The 13,334-nt window shown below is 46.6% G+C and overlaps 1 long non-coding RNA gene across 2 annotated transcripts; it reads left to right on the top strand.

Annotated features, from left to right (window-relative positions):
- The first annotated feature begins 3 nt into the window (after window positions 1-3).
- On the top strand, window positions 4-10,474 carry LOC116560540. Of its 2 annotated transcripts, XR_004273011.1 has the most exons (3): window positions 4-258; window positions 5,147-5,289; window positions 10,195-10,474. It is a non-coding gene; the product is annotated as an uncharacterized LOC116560540 (long non-coding RNA). The 2 variants fall into 2 exon arrangements; XR_004273010.1 differs by lacking the exon at window positions 10,195-10,474 and having other exon boundaries at window positions 5,147-5,316.
- Window positions 10,475-13,334: the final 2,860 nt, after the last annotated feature.

The raw sequence follows: 13,334 nt of genomic DNA on the forward strand, positions 1-13,334 counted from the left end.
TGGTCAGGGGTTGGCCAATGACCAGGCCGCCCGGGATGAGCTAATAATGGAAGCAATTTGTAACTTTCAGTAGCTCTCTAGGCCTGGGTACCGGAAGGAGGGAGGCGGGCAGAGGAGAGGAGATGGGCACCCCCAGTCCTTCCATCCTCCTCATTCGTCTAGGGGCATCCGGATCCCCTGTTTCTTATTTCCCCTATCACCCAGGAACTGGCAGGGTCCTTTGCCCACTCCTGTTGGCCATGGCGGCTCCAAAGCGAGGTAAGCTGGTCCTCTGCCCCTCAAACTCTTCACCACTCCCACCCCCTTTACTAGCACCTGCCAACCACAGCCTCCCTTCCTGTCCCATTAGTCAATTTAAATCGGATTTGGTTTTTCCTCTTAGTTGAAAGAAAAAAATATCTTTTTGTATTCTTTTGTGTAACCTATCTCGGACTCGGAGAAAATTTTCATTAAAATTAATACAAATTAATACTTTTATTAGGGAGTGAGTGGTACTTTCCTCTTTTTCAATCAATTTTTATACTTGGTGCTTTATGGAGAGTTTACTTTTCTTTCGGGATGTTACACTTTATGTTTTCACAGGTGTTACTTCTTCAGTGATGAGCTCAACTCCTTTGGCCACATCATCCTCCAATTTTGCTATTTATAAATATCACCTAATAGATTGAGTTTATTCATTTTTCTCTTGGTATTTTCAGCTGTTACAGAATCACCACAATTTTTTTTTTTCTCTGTGTGTGGATGAGGTTTTGTGTTGATTCCTCTTTTTGTTTTGTAAATGAATTTATTGTTTGGGAAACTCTGGGGGGTGTAAAAAAGATCTCTTGATTAATTGCAACCTCTTTTAAAGAACAATCTGCTTGAAATGTTTTATGTATTTTCCTCATTTTTATTATGTTTAAATTTGAGGTATTTTACCTTCTTTTAAACCTGACTTTTTAAAAGAATGTGATCTTTTGCATGTTAACCATTGTTAAGGTTTTTATTTTATAAACTTCAAAGGTTAGTAGATTTACTTACTTTTCTCTGACCTCCTTCCCACGCCTGCCTCCTGCATCTCAAAGCCCCATCCCCAACTTCCACGATCTCAGCTTCCAACTGACTCATCCTCTCCTCTCCTCCCAGCCAAGGAGGGATGCCCGGGAAGCAGACAGTGTCCTTCTTGGGTCAGAACCTATGCTCTGGTTCTAGTTCAGGACACCTCTAGTCTGACCTCCAAGCCGGCAAAACCAGTGAGAGCAGAATTTCTGTTCAACTTTTTCATTTGGAACTAAGTTCTTCCCACTTGGCTGTATTCTGGACAACTCTCTGATACATGAAACTGAATTTTAAATCCTCATCTTTTCCCTAAATTCTAAGAAAAATGCAAGCAGATTGTTTTTCTTCCTTAAATGTAAGCTGTTAGCTTAGCAGTCAGCCTTCTGGGTCTCTTACCTCCTGGGGGAGACTTCTCAGACAGAGACACAGTGTTTATTCTTCCTTTTAGTTTTGGTTAAGGTAGAAGGGGCAGGGATCGGGAACTGCATATTGATCTCTGGCTTTGGCTTTGAACAAAGAAGGGTGGAGAGCTGGCCTGGGGACTCTTCTCTTTGGTCAGTAAGATTTGGCTTAAGAGAGAGTTTGGAGTAAATCCCAGCTCTGAGGAAATTCTTTTTCACATTACTGTGAAGATAAACCATTAAAATGGTGTGACATGGTTTCAAACTATTCAGATTCATCGAAATGACAAAAATAAAATTACAAGAGTAATTCATGTTTCCACAAGATCTGCCTCCAGTGACTGCCCATTTCTCTCAGGGAAACAGAACCCAACTGGGCAGAAGTAAAACTGCCGCCCCTCCTCTCTCGGCTTCCCAGTCACATTGACATTCTGGGCACATTTGGCCCAGCCCCCGTCCCTGTTTCTCCCAAGTATGAATCTAAATTACTATTAATAAGGGGCCGCTCCAAGTTAATTGGCATTAAAAGAATTCATTTCAATTTGTTAATATTAAATGAATGCTCTGCACTTTAGCTCCCTTCTTCGTCCTGGATTCCCAGATGAGTGATGGGAAGAGGGGGCAGGGAAGTAGAATGAGGATTTTATTTCTGGCTCTCCAGCTTAGCCACTGTGGTGCCTACCCTGGGGGTGTCAGGCACAGGCACAGTGGGGGCCGGATTGGGGAAAGTCTGATGGTCTTTTTGGGTGAAATTCATTGGTTTCAGCAGGAGTTGTGGGGGAGGCTGGGAGGGGAGCTGAGGGAGAGGGACAGAATGGCTTGGGGGACTTTGTGGGGAGTGGAGGGACTAGGGAGAAAGTGGGAAGGGAAAGAGACAGAGGTCGGTAACAGTTTTGGAGAACAAAGGTGGTAGGCTGTGGGGGTAAGGCAGGTTTGTGAAGAACTTGTGCTAGGAACTAAACAACTCATCTAGAAAGGAAGGGACTTCGGGGATGGGGTGGGGAGGGGGTATTTGAGGCAAAACAGCTATGGGTTCTGAAACCTTTTTTTTTTTTCTGAGATGGAGAGTTTTGCCCTTGTTGCCCAGGCTGGAGTGCAATGGGACAATCTTGGCTCACTGAAACTTCCACCTCCCTGGTTCAAGTGATTCTCCTGCATCAGCCTCCCGAGTAGCTGGAGTTACAGGCACCTGCCACCAAACCTGGCAAATTTTTGTATTTTTAGTGGAGACAAAGTTTCTTCATGTTGGCCAGGCTGGTCTTGAACTCCTGACCTCAGGTGATCCACCCGCCTCAGCCTCCCAAAGTACTGGGATTACAAGCATGAGCCACTGCACCCGACGGCATTCTGAAACTATTCATATTTAGCTGTGTGACTTGGGGCAAGTTGCTTAACTTTTCTCTCTGCCTTCATTTCTTCACCTGTAAAACAGGGATAATGATAATAGAACTTGGCCGGGTCCGGTGGTTCATCATGCCTGTAATCCCAGCACTTTGGGAGGCCAAGGTGGGCAGATCACCTGAGGTCAGGAGTTCGAGACCAGCTTGGCCAACATAGTGAAACCCTGTTTCTACTAAAAATACAAAAAATTAGCAGAGTGTGGTGGCAGGCACCAGTAATACCAGCTACTTGTGAGGCTGAGGCAAGAGAATCGCTTGAACCCAGAAGGTGGAGGTTGCAGTGAGCTGAGATCGCACCAGGCAACAGTGTGAGATTCCATCTCCAAAATAATAATAATAATAATAGAACTTATCTCAGGGGGTTATTCAGAATCAGATGAAATACATGTCCGGTGTTTTCCACAGTGCTTGGCACATAGAAACTGCCAGTAAATATTAGCTCTTTTCGTGGCACAGTGGTTAACAGGATGGATTCCACAGCGAGGTGGTCTGGTTTTGAATCTCGGTCATTCCTTATATTAGTTGTATGACCCAGACAAGTGACTTCACCCCTTGTGTTTTAGTTTCCTTGTCTGTAAAATGAGGTTAGTACTATCTAGTTCAAAGGCTGCTGAGTCATACGTACAAAGAGCCTGGAACAATACCCATCCCATAGGAAACACTATATAAGCGTTAGTTATCATTGGTATTATTGTGCTTCTGATCTAGAAAGGTCAGAAACAGAGGCACAGCTGAGCTATTACTAATAGGCTAAGACTGGAATCCGATAAACCCTTTCACTCCTATCCCTGAAGCTAGTCCTATAACTGGGGCTGCGTAAGAGGGCTTAGGGAGAGATCCCATAACCCTGGAAGCTGGGATGTCCAAGTGCTTCCTCTGCTGTAGCTCTTGAGTTGGTGGTACCTCTAACACCCATAGATTTGAAGTCACTTCTTTTCCCCTGGGTGGGGCTGGGGAGGGGCTGGTAATGGGAGAATTACCTTCTTGGTCTAATAGCTCCCTTTGGTAGACAGTTAGTCCTGGGAGTGTGAGTTGTGGGAGGTTGGGTAGAGCAGAGGAGACTAAATATCCTCTATGTACCAGCCCGCACACACTTGACCTCACCAGAGGGTGGGGGAGACAGAGATTCGAAGAGATGAAGTGATCTGACACAGTCCTAAAGCTAGAACTCAGCGGAGTTAGAATCTGAACTCTGATCTGCCAACGACAAACTTGAAGCCCTTCCGTTGCTGCATGTTTTTTGAAGGGAGGGATGGGACACATGTAAATTTGGGCCAGGACCATGGGGTAGATGGAAGATGGGCGCGGATAGAGAGCTGGAGTGGGAAGTGGCCAAGCAGGAATTTTTCAATCATGGAAGACTTCCTGAAAAAAACAGATTCTAGATCAGGATTCAGATGGTCTGGGAATGAGGAGAGGAACTAAAGATGAGGAAGGGAGCCATGCATTGGCAAAGAAGGAGAAGAAAAAAGGATTAATGCAAAGGCTGGGTCAGAGTAATGGACATGAATTTGATTTGTCCTGGGTTTGCCTTGCTGGCACCATTTATTGAGGGCATACTATGTACCAGGTACATACATGATCACATCTGATGCTCACAACAGCCCTGACAAGTGGGTTTCTTATCACTATTTCCAAAAGAGTTCATTGAAGTTCAGAGAGCTTAATCCCTGCTTTAGGTTACACAGTGGTAGCTGGGTTTCCTGGCACCGGAATCCATGCCTAGGCTGCCTCTGAGCATGGCTTCTGTGTCCCAGTCTCAACTTCTATGGCTGGTTCAGGTCCTCCTGTTCTCCCACGTTTGTAGTCACTCCTGGTGACTGGGAACAAGGGGTTAGAGCGTGAGCTGAAACTCAGAGAGGGAGTGGCAGGCAGGCAGTGGGGACAGAAACTCTTCTCACATCCACCCACGTGAAGAAGAGGGATAGAAGGGTGATCTCTCTGGAGCGAGTCTTCCAAGCCACTTTCCCGAGACTGCTGATCTTTGGATGAATGGCAGGGACCTGATTGGGTGTGTGTGTTGGGAGGTGTTCACATTGTTTTCTGGGCTGTGGACTTCATTTCCCTTCCTCTGGGAAGAGGACAGTTCAGGTGTGGGTTTGAGCCCTGGATGAAGACTGCCCTTTGTCCACTAAAATCTCTTCTTTCCTTGCTGCACGAGGGTAGAGACACCCAGCTGGACACTCCATTTCCCAGCTGCTTTTGTTACCAGGTGTAGACACAGGGGAATGTGAGGCGAGTATGTCCTAAAGCCTGAGGACATTGGGTAAATTCTCCTTTGTGTTCTGTCTTTCATGTGCTGGGCAGATGTGCCTGAGACAGGCTTGACCTGGCAACTGAAAAGACATCCCTGAAAGAAGACAAAGCTCAGTTGTGAAAGGAATGTGCATCCCAGCCGACCAGGTGGAACAGAGCTGTCTGCTGTCTGGAACTGCGTCCTCCTAGACTAAGTGAGAAATAAACTTCTCTTTTCTATATGCTACTGTGTTTTGAGCCTTTATGTTATAGCAGTTTTGCTGTCGTCCTTCCTAATTCACCTTCTCACACCAGATATATCATTTAAAATTCAAAAGATTATATCAGGCCAGGTGCGACAGCTCGTGCCTGTAATCCCAGCACTGTGGGAGGCGGGGGCGGGTGAATCACTTGAGGCCAGGAGTTTGAGACCAGCCTGGCCAACATGGTAAAACCCCATCTCTACTAAAAAATACAAAAATAAGCTGGGCATGGTTGTCCACTCCTGTGATCTCAGCTACTCGGGAGGCTGAGGCAGGAGAATCGCTCGAACTCAGGAGGCGGAGGTTGCAGTGAGCCGAGATCATGCCACTATATACCAGCCTGGGCTACAAAAATGAGACACTGTCTCAAAAAAAAAAAAAAAAAAAAAGAAGAAAAGAAAAGAAAAAGGATTACATCAGATCATGGAATAACTGTAATGTAATAATATTTATTGAGCCAGATAGTATGCGAAGGACTCTATGCACATTATTTAGTATGATCCATGTGACAATCCTCTGAGGTATGTGTTAGTATTATTCCAATTCACACATGAGAAAGCCGAGGTTGAAGGAAGATAAGTTATGTGCCGAGGGATATACAGGAGAGAGTAGAACTGGATTTCAAGCCCACTGAGTGTGCAGAGCTGAGCCTTTTCACCATGGGGGCAAATTCCTCCTGAGGACAGAGAGGGAAAAGCCATGGAGACCATCTTTTTCTTGGACAAGCCCCTCTCCATTCAGCACAGGGGCCCGGGACTCCCATTCCTCCCTTCAAGAAGCTCAGCAGGCTACTTGTGTTCATGTTGGGTCACTACACGTGGTTTTATTTGAAGAAAGGACCCCAGAGTTTAAATCGATTTGAAAACCCCTGATAAATTCAGTGCCTGCCCTCTTTTTACAGGTGAGGCCCAGAGAGAAGACATGACTTGCTTAAGGTCACACACTTAGTTTCTCTGTCAATCTTTCTAAACCTAGGACAAATTGTCTTCCCACTGTATCAGGCTGCCTCAACAAACAGGGAGGTACAAAAATAACCAAATCCGGGAAGGAGGGCGGTGGTCTGTGTCTCCTCCAATAATGCCATGGGACAGCCAAACCCATTTCCTTGATTTCCCTTGTGGCCCTCCTGTCAGATATCTGCCTTGGGACCCGTCTTTTTTGGGCATAAAGAAAGAATGGGCTGCATCAATTCTCTACCCTCCTCATCACCCAGATGGTCAAACATGCAAAAGGAAAGGAGAGCTGGGGCCAGAGCCAAGGCAGGCAAAGAGGCTCCTCGACCCCCTCCAGTCTTTCCACATTTATATTTTTGGAATCTCAGGCTCTCTCCTCCCGCTAGGCTTTCCTAGTAGCCCACCAGGGAGAAGAAGAGGGAAAACTGCCATAAATTTCTCCTATTTATACAAGAAGACAGAGTTTCTTGTGCCAGAAAAAACACAGAAAGCGAACTGTCAGAGGAGAAGGGACCCAGCCCCATACCTTCTGGGGTCAATTTATCTTCCCGAATTGTGGCTTGGGGGCTACCCTAACATTGCCTGTATGAAATGCAGGCTTTAACTTGGGGCAGCTAGGACAGACAGCGCCTGAGCTTTGTCTCTGATCACTGTTTTCCTGCTTCATCTCAACCTCCCCCTACCCCTTATGCTCCCTTTTTTAAAAACAACTTTCTTGAGGTATAATTCAAATAGCATACAATTCACCATTTGAAATGTACAATTCAATGGTTTTAGTATATTCACGGATATGTCAAACCATCACCATAGTTAATTTTAGAACATTTTCATTGCCTCAAAAATAAATCTTGTAACCTTTAACTATCACCTCTCTATCCCCCCATATTCCTCCTTGCCCTTAGCAACACTAATGTACTTTCTGTCTCTGTAGATTTCTGTCTCTGTAGACTTTTGTATGAATGGCATCATATAATAAGAGGCCTTCTGTGACTAGCTTTTCATTGAGCATAGTGTTTTCAAGGTTCATTCATGTTGTAACATTAATCAGTACTTCATTCTTTTTCATGGCTGAATAATATTCCATTGTGTGGATATACCACATTTTGTTTATTCATTCATTCATTGATGAACATTTGGGTTGTTTCCACCTTTTGGATATTATGATTCTTCCTTTCCTCTTATTCTCTAGACATCCTGGATAGTATCAAATGAGGTCCGTGGGCAAAAATGGGTATTTCTTATATTTGGGAACACCTAATATCTGTGAAAGTAGGGTCTTGGCACATATCTTCTTTCATGTTAAATACATGTACTAGCTGGAATTTTCCTCCCTCTGTTGTTACTGAGGTAGATCTACTCCCTCCTTTATTAATTTTTCCTTTTTATCGTGATTGCTATGTTGATCACTTGTGGACTCTTCAGACTAGGGGATTCAGACTCTTCTCTTGGGACTTCAGAGACACAGAGTATATGAATCAATGTCTTCCCACCAGGAAAAAGTTCCCTGAGTCTGATCTCAAGTGATTCTCCAGTATCTTACAGTGGAAGGAAGGTCTGTGAAGGCTCCAGAGTCAAGGGAAAGTGATGTTCTTGGAGGTATGACTGAGCCCAGAATCCAGGCCTCCAGTTGCCATGTCCTTGCCTGGCCCATTTCAGTCTTCAGACATGCTTTGAGCTCAATCCAGTCACTCATCAAGCAGCAGACACTGCCTTTGCCCTCATGGAACTTGCAGTTCTAGCGGTGAGAGTAAGATGAATACAAGTGAACAAAACAATGGCAAGTTGTTCAAGTTTGTAAACACCGTTCAGTGAATGAATGAACCAACAACTACTTACTGTGTGCTCTGGAAGGAAAATGTGAAAAATGTCAATCATAAATCACTTTCTGCAACCACTGCCTTTCCTAGTCTGGAAGTCAGCATTACTTTTCCACCCCTTGGAGATAGTGGGCAGATATTACCAAATGTTAGCTGGTAAGAGCTACCACTTATTGGACCAGATGTCTACCAAAGGGGTTTATAGATCTCATTGATTTTCACCCTTTGAATTAGGCATCAACATTTCCATTGTGAAGATGAGAAAAACTGAGACTCAGGGTTTAAGTAGCTATGTGAAATCACATCCATACTGTATGTGGCAGAACATTTGCTTGGGACACTGGGATATGTATGTGTTTTTATTCCTAGCACCTCATAACAAATGCCAACATCTCTTCCCGCAGCCCTAGCACAGAGGGAGCTGATCAGTTTCCCCTCCTGCCCGAAGACAAAGTGACCAAGGTGGAGGTGCCAAGGTCCTCTCACAGCCTCCTGTCTAGTGGCTATTCCTGCTTCACGGCTAATGAAGAGAAGGACCCGTTTTGCTTTCACAGGCTTTCTCCTTCTATCCCTTGCTGTGCCACCCGTTGTGTGTGGGAGAGGCCTGGATATTGTCAGCAAAAGACTTGAACAAGCCAAAGAGCTGATGATGTTGACAAGAAGGGGACCTTAACAAGGCAGATAATCAAAAGTTGATGACTGACAGTCCCTTTCACATCCCTTCACCCCCTGCTACATCAGGCCTGTTATGTGATCTTGATGGCAAATAACAAACACTATAAATACATCGTGATTTTCACATGCCTTTGTTCACTTCTCACAGAAAATATGAGAGGTATCCAAGGCTGAGCTTATTACAGGAAAAAAGTTTATGGGACTAGAACCTTAATTTTATGTAATGAAATTTATATAGTGCTTACCATGGATCACATACTCTCCTAAATAGTTCATAACTTTCTTTTTTTAGAGAGATGGGGGTCTTGCAGCCAGGCGCGATGGCTCACACTTGTAATCCCAGCACTTTGGGGGACTGAGGCGGATGGATCACCTGAGATCAGGAGTTCGAGACCAGCCTGACCAACATGGTAAAACCCCATCTCTATTAAAAATACAAAAATTAGCCCAGTGTGGTGGTGCATGCCCGTAATCCCAGCTACTCCAGTGGCTGAGGCAGGATTATCGCTTGAACCTGGGAGGCAAAGGTTGCAGTGAGCTGAGATCATGCCATTGCACTCTAGCCTGGGCAACAAGAGTGAAACTCTGTCTAAAAAAAAAAAAAAAAGAGAGAGATGGGGAACTTGCTATGTTATCCAGGCGGGTCTTGAACTCCTGGGTTCAAGCAATCCTTCCATCTCAGCCTTCCAAGTAGCTAGGACTATGGGCCCATGCCACCAGGCCTGGCTCTATCTCATAACTATTAACTTATCTACTCTTTTTTACCACCATATGAAGCAGGAGTTACTGTTATTCACTTTTTTTTTTTTTTTTTTGAGACAGAGTCTTGTTCTTTTGCCAAGCTGGAGTGCAGTGGTGCAATCTCGGCTCACTGCAACCTCTGCCTCCTGGGTTTAAGCGATTCTCCTGCCTCAGCCTCCCAAGTAGCTGAGACTACAGGCGCCCTCTACCATGCCCAGCTGATTTTTGCATTTTTAGTAGAGACAGAGTTTCACCATGTTGGCCAGGATAGTCTCGATCTCCTGACCTCGTGATCCGCCCGCCTCATCCTCCCAAAGAGCTGGGATTATAGTCATGAGCCTCTGCACCTGGCCTGTTATTCACATTTTTAAGAAGAGGAAACTGAGGCACAGTAATCAAATATCTTGCCCAAGGTTGTGCAGCCAGCAGGTGGTAGAGCAGGGATTGTGAGCCCAGCCCCGGCGTCTGTGTATAACCACTTCACCAGGTGGGCACATGATGACTGCACTTGAGACTCTAGTTTATTTGTCTGGTGCCTCCCCCCCTTCCACCTGACTCCCTCAGACTTAACGGCCTATTGGAAAAAGCAACCCTGGGCTGTGGCTCCCAGGGCGACGATCCTTCAGCTGCCTCCTTGGCACTGTCATTCTCTCCTCCCATCTCTTACCAAGGGCTGCAGCCGGGAATTCCACAGATGGTTTGCCATGGATCAAGATTTCTCCCGAGAAAGAGCTCACAGGAAGGCTGCAGTGAGAAATGAAGTCACTTGCTACTTTCCTTATTCCTCCATCAGGAGGATGAAGTCACTGCACATTTGAGTGGGTGCTATCAAAGCGTAGCCTCTGGCCAGCATGGAGACAAACATGGGCTGTGTGGCCCATGGCTGAGTGGCTGCAAGGAAATCTGAGATGGTAGATGATTGAATTGATTGAAATAAAATTTCTGCAGGAGTACTGCGTGTCATTCATTCAACAATGCTCCTTGACCAGGGCCCAGGGCTGTGCACATGAGCTGCAAATGGGTTTGTTCATTCGTTTACCTATCTATTTGTTTATTTATTCAATAAATTCTGATTATGCCCTAAGAGGCACTGTGCTACATGTCGAGGATGAGCCAAGACAAAATCCCTGCTCCACAGGGGCTCACGCTCTAGAGAGGGGCGGTGGAAAGAAGATCCACACTGATTTGTATCATCTGCCGAGGAAAGAGAGTCATTTACTATCGCCATTTGACATCCTCACCCCCCAGTGCGGCCCTTCTCTTTGTCCGTCCATGCTGGGAGTGAGCAGCCCCTGGCCAGCTGCCCTTCAGACACAGCTCTCTTCCCTCAAGCTGTCCTCTGCCTGGATCCCACCTTCCTTATGAGCTGGACCATTTGTATTGAAGGAGTCTTGACTCTCGTTCCCTGTCAGTTACTGTTTGGCTGTAGGCAGTGACAGAGGTGGCAGTAAAAGTAGCAGAGAGCTGGATGTGGTGGCTCACACCTGTAATCCCAGCACTTTGGAAGGCTGAGGCTGGTGGATCACCTGGGGTTGGGAGTTGGAGACCAGCCTGACCAACATGGAGAAACCTGGTCTCTACTAAAAATACAAAATTAGCTGGGCATGGTGTCACGTGCCTGTAATCCCAGCTACTCCGGAGGCTGAGGGAGGAGAACCGCTTGAACCTGGGAGGCGGAGTTTGTGGTGAGCCAAGATCGCACCATTGCACTCCAACCTGCGCAAAAAAAAAAAAAAAAAAAAAAAAAAAAAAAAAAAAAAAAAAAAAAATGGCGGGGGTGGGAGAAAAAAGGGCAGCAAAAAGCAGCAGAGAGAAGGCTTTGGTGTCGGAGCAGGGACTCATGGGTGGGATGGGATGAGATGGAATGGTTTTCTGTTTGCCCCCTGTGTTCTCTGTGCTGCTATGTCCGGAGAGGCTGACCTGTGCAGACTGTGTCACCTGGACCCCCGATCTTTCGGCCAACAGAGGTCCTGGCAGGGAAGGGGGAGAGAAGAGTCAGGGTGTTTGTTTCCCCCATTCCCTGCCAGCCTCCCTCTTTGCCTGCCGGAAGTTCTGGTGGTGGTTGTGGTTCCTCCATGGCTACAGCTCTGCTGAGCGGCCTCTCTCCTGTGTCCCGTGAGCCCAGCTGGCGTCGGCAGTGCTGCCCATTTGGTAGTGCTATTTCTATCCTGGTGCCACCCTCCTCTTATTAGGTTTCTTCATCTAGTCTATGCCTTTAGAAATTGTCACATCATTAAACCCTCTGGTGAAACGCTTTCAAATGTGTCATTTGCTCTCTGTTGCTGCCCTGACTGGCTCACCTGGCTGCAGAGGAGGTGGGGACGGAGCAGGTCCGGACTCCAGGTCAGCTTTATTATTCCTCTTTTTCAGGGTTTCCCAGAGGGAGAGAGAGAATTTGGACAAATGAAGAGGGACAACCCTCTTCTGAGGGTTTTCATTAAGGGGTGAGGATCACTGCCACTAGCTCCTTTGAATGCAGAATTAAGAGGCAGTGCAGGAAGGCTCATGGTTGGACCACAGCGGGGGAAGCAGCCACTGCTGGGACCCACTCTGTGCTGGTCACTGCCAAGCTGAGACCCTCAACCCCTCCGACTATCTTAGTCTCATTTTACAGATGGAAGATTGTGGCCCAGAGAGGTAAAGATCCGGGGAGCAGGATGGGAGCTTCACTCTGTCTCAGTTGCTCTGGCCAAGAGAAGCCTCACCTTGCGATCAGCGGATTGGGAGGGTGACAGATAAATCTTGGCTTAAGTACCAGCATAGCACTGGGAATCTGGAGCGAAATGGCACTGGCTTGACTCCTCAGATCTGGCTCTCATTAGCTGTGTGACCTTGGGCATACCTCTGTTTCCCCAACTCCCTGTGCCTCTGTTTCCCGGTCTATAAAAATGGGGCTAATGATAAGAACACCTGTCTTGCAGGTTGTGGAGAAGGATGAATTTGTAATTATGAGGTGCCCAGGAACAGGGCTGGCACACAGTGAGCGCTATACACAAGTATTAAAAAATGGAGCCTCCTCCTCTCTCATTTTCCACCCCTGCCCTCGTCTCATTGCCCACCTCCTCTGCCTTCTCCTCATCATCCCGAAAAAGGGTGACGGCCACCCAGGAGCCCCTGAACAGGCATGTGGATCCCAGGCCCTTTGTGAGCATGCTTTGCCCTGCCCGGCCCCCTGCTATCACCATTCTGGACGGAGCAATAAGGATGGAGACACTTAGCTGGGCCATCCACTCCAGGTCCAGTGCCAGCAGGAGCAGCCTCGATGGGTTGCGCACAGACTGACTTCTTCTCTCTGCAGCCCCCTCAACTTCCCAGAGCTGCAGGGGGCCCGGGAGTTCTTGGTAACACCACATTAAGCCTCTGTTTGTGGGAACTTTAATTTAAACACAAATTAGAGATGGCAAATGACTCTGGCAACCGGATAAGCCATCCCGGGAGAACAAGGAGAAAGCCAAGAGAATCAGCCTAAATAAGGCCTGAATTTAAACTACTGTCGATACCCAGAAGCCCGGAATAGATGAATTCTGGGAGTCCTGAAGGAAGAACCCCAGAAGCTCCACACCCCAGTTGCCCTTGCTCTGGGCTTTCTGACAACTCCCTCTCCTGTGTTCTCCATATTTTTTTGCGAAATTCTAACCTCATTCTTTGGCTCCATCCCTCCCCACCCCGACCCCACTGTTTTAGAGAATGCGCTTTCTTTACTTGGCTTCTCATCTTCCTCTGTGACCTACTATTCTGAGAAAGTTCTATTTGTTATCTAACCTTCATCTATGCTACTACCTTTAGAGCCTAATACATCTGCTTAGCGGTA

This window comes from Sapajus apella, unplaced genomic scaffold, assembly GCF_009761245.1.
Source record: "Sapajus apella isolate SASKATOON/1434 unplaced genomic scaffold, GSC_monkey_1.0 scaffold2, whole genome shotgun sequence".
Lineage (NCBI taxonomy): Eukaryota > Metazoa > Chordata > Mammalia > Primates > Cebidae > Sapajus > Sapajus apella.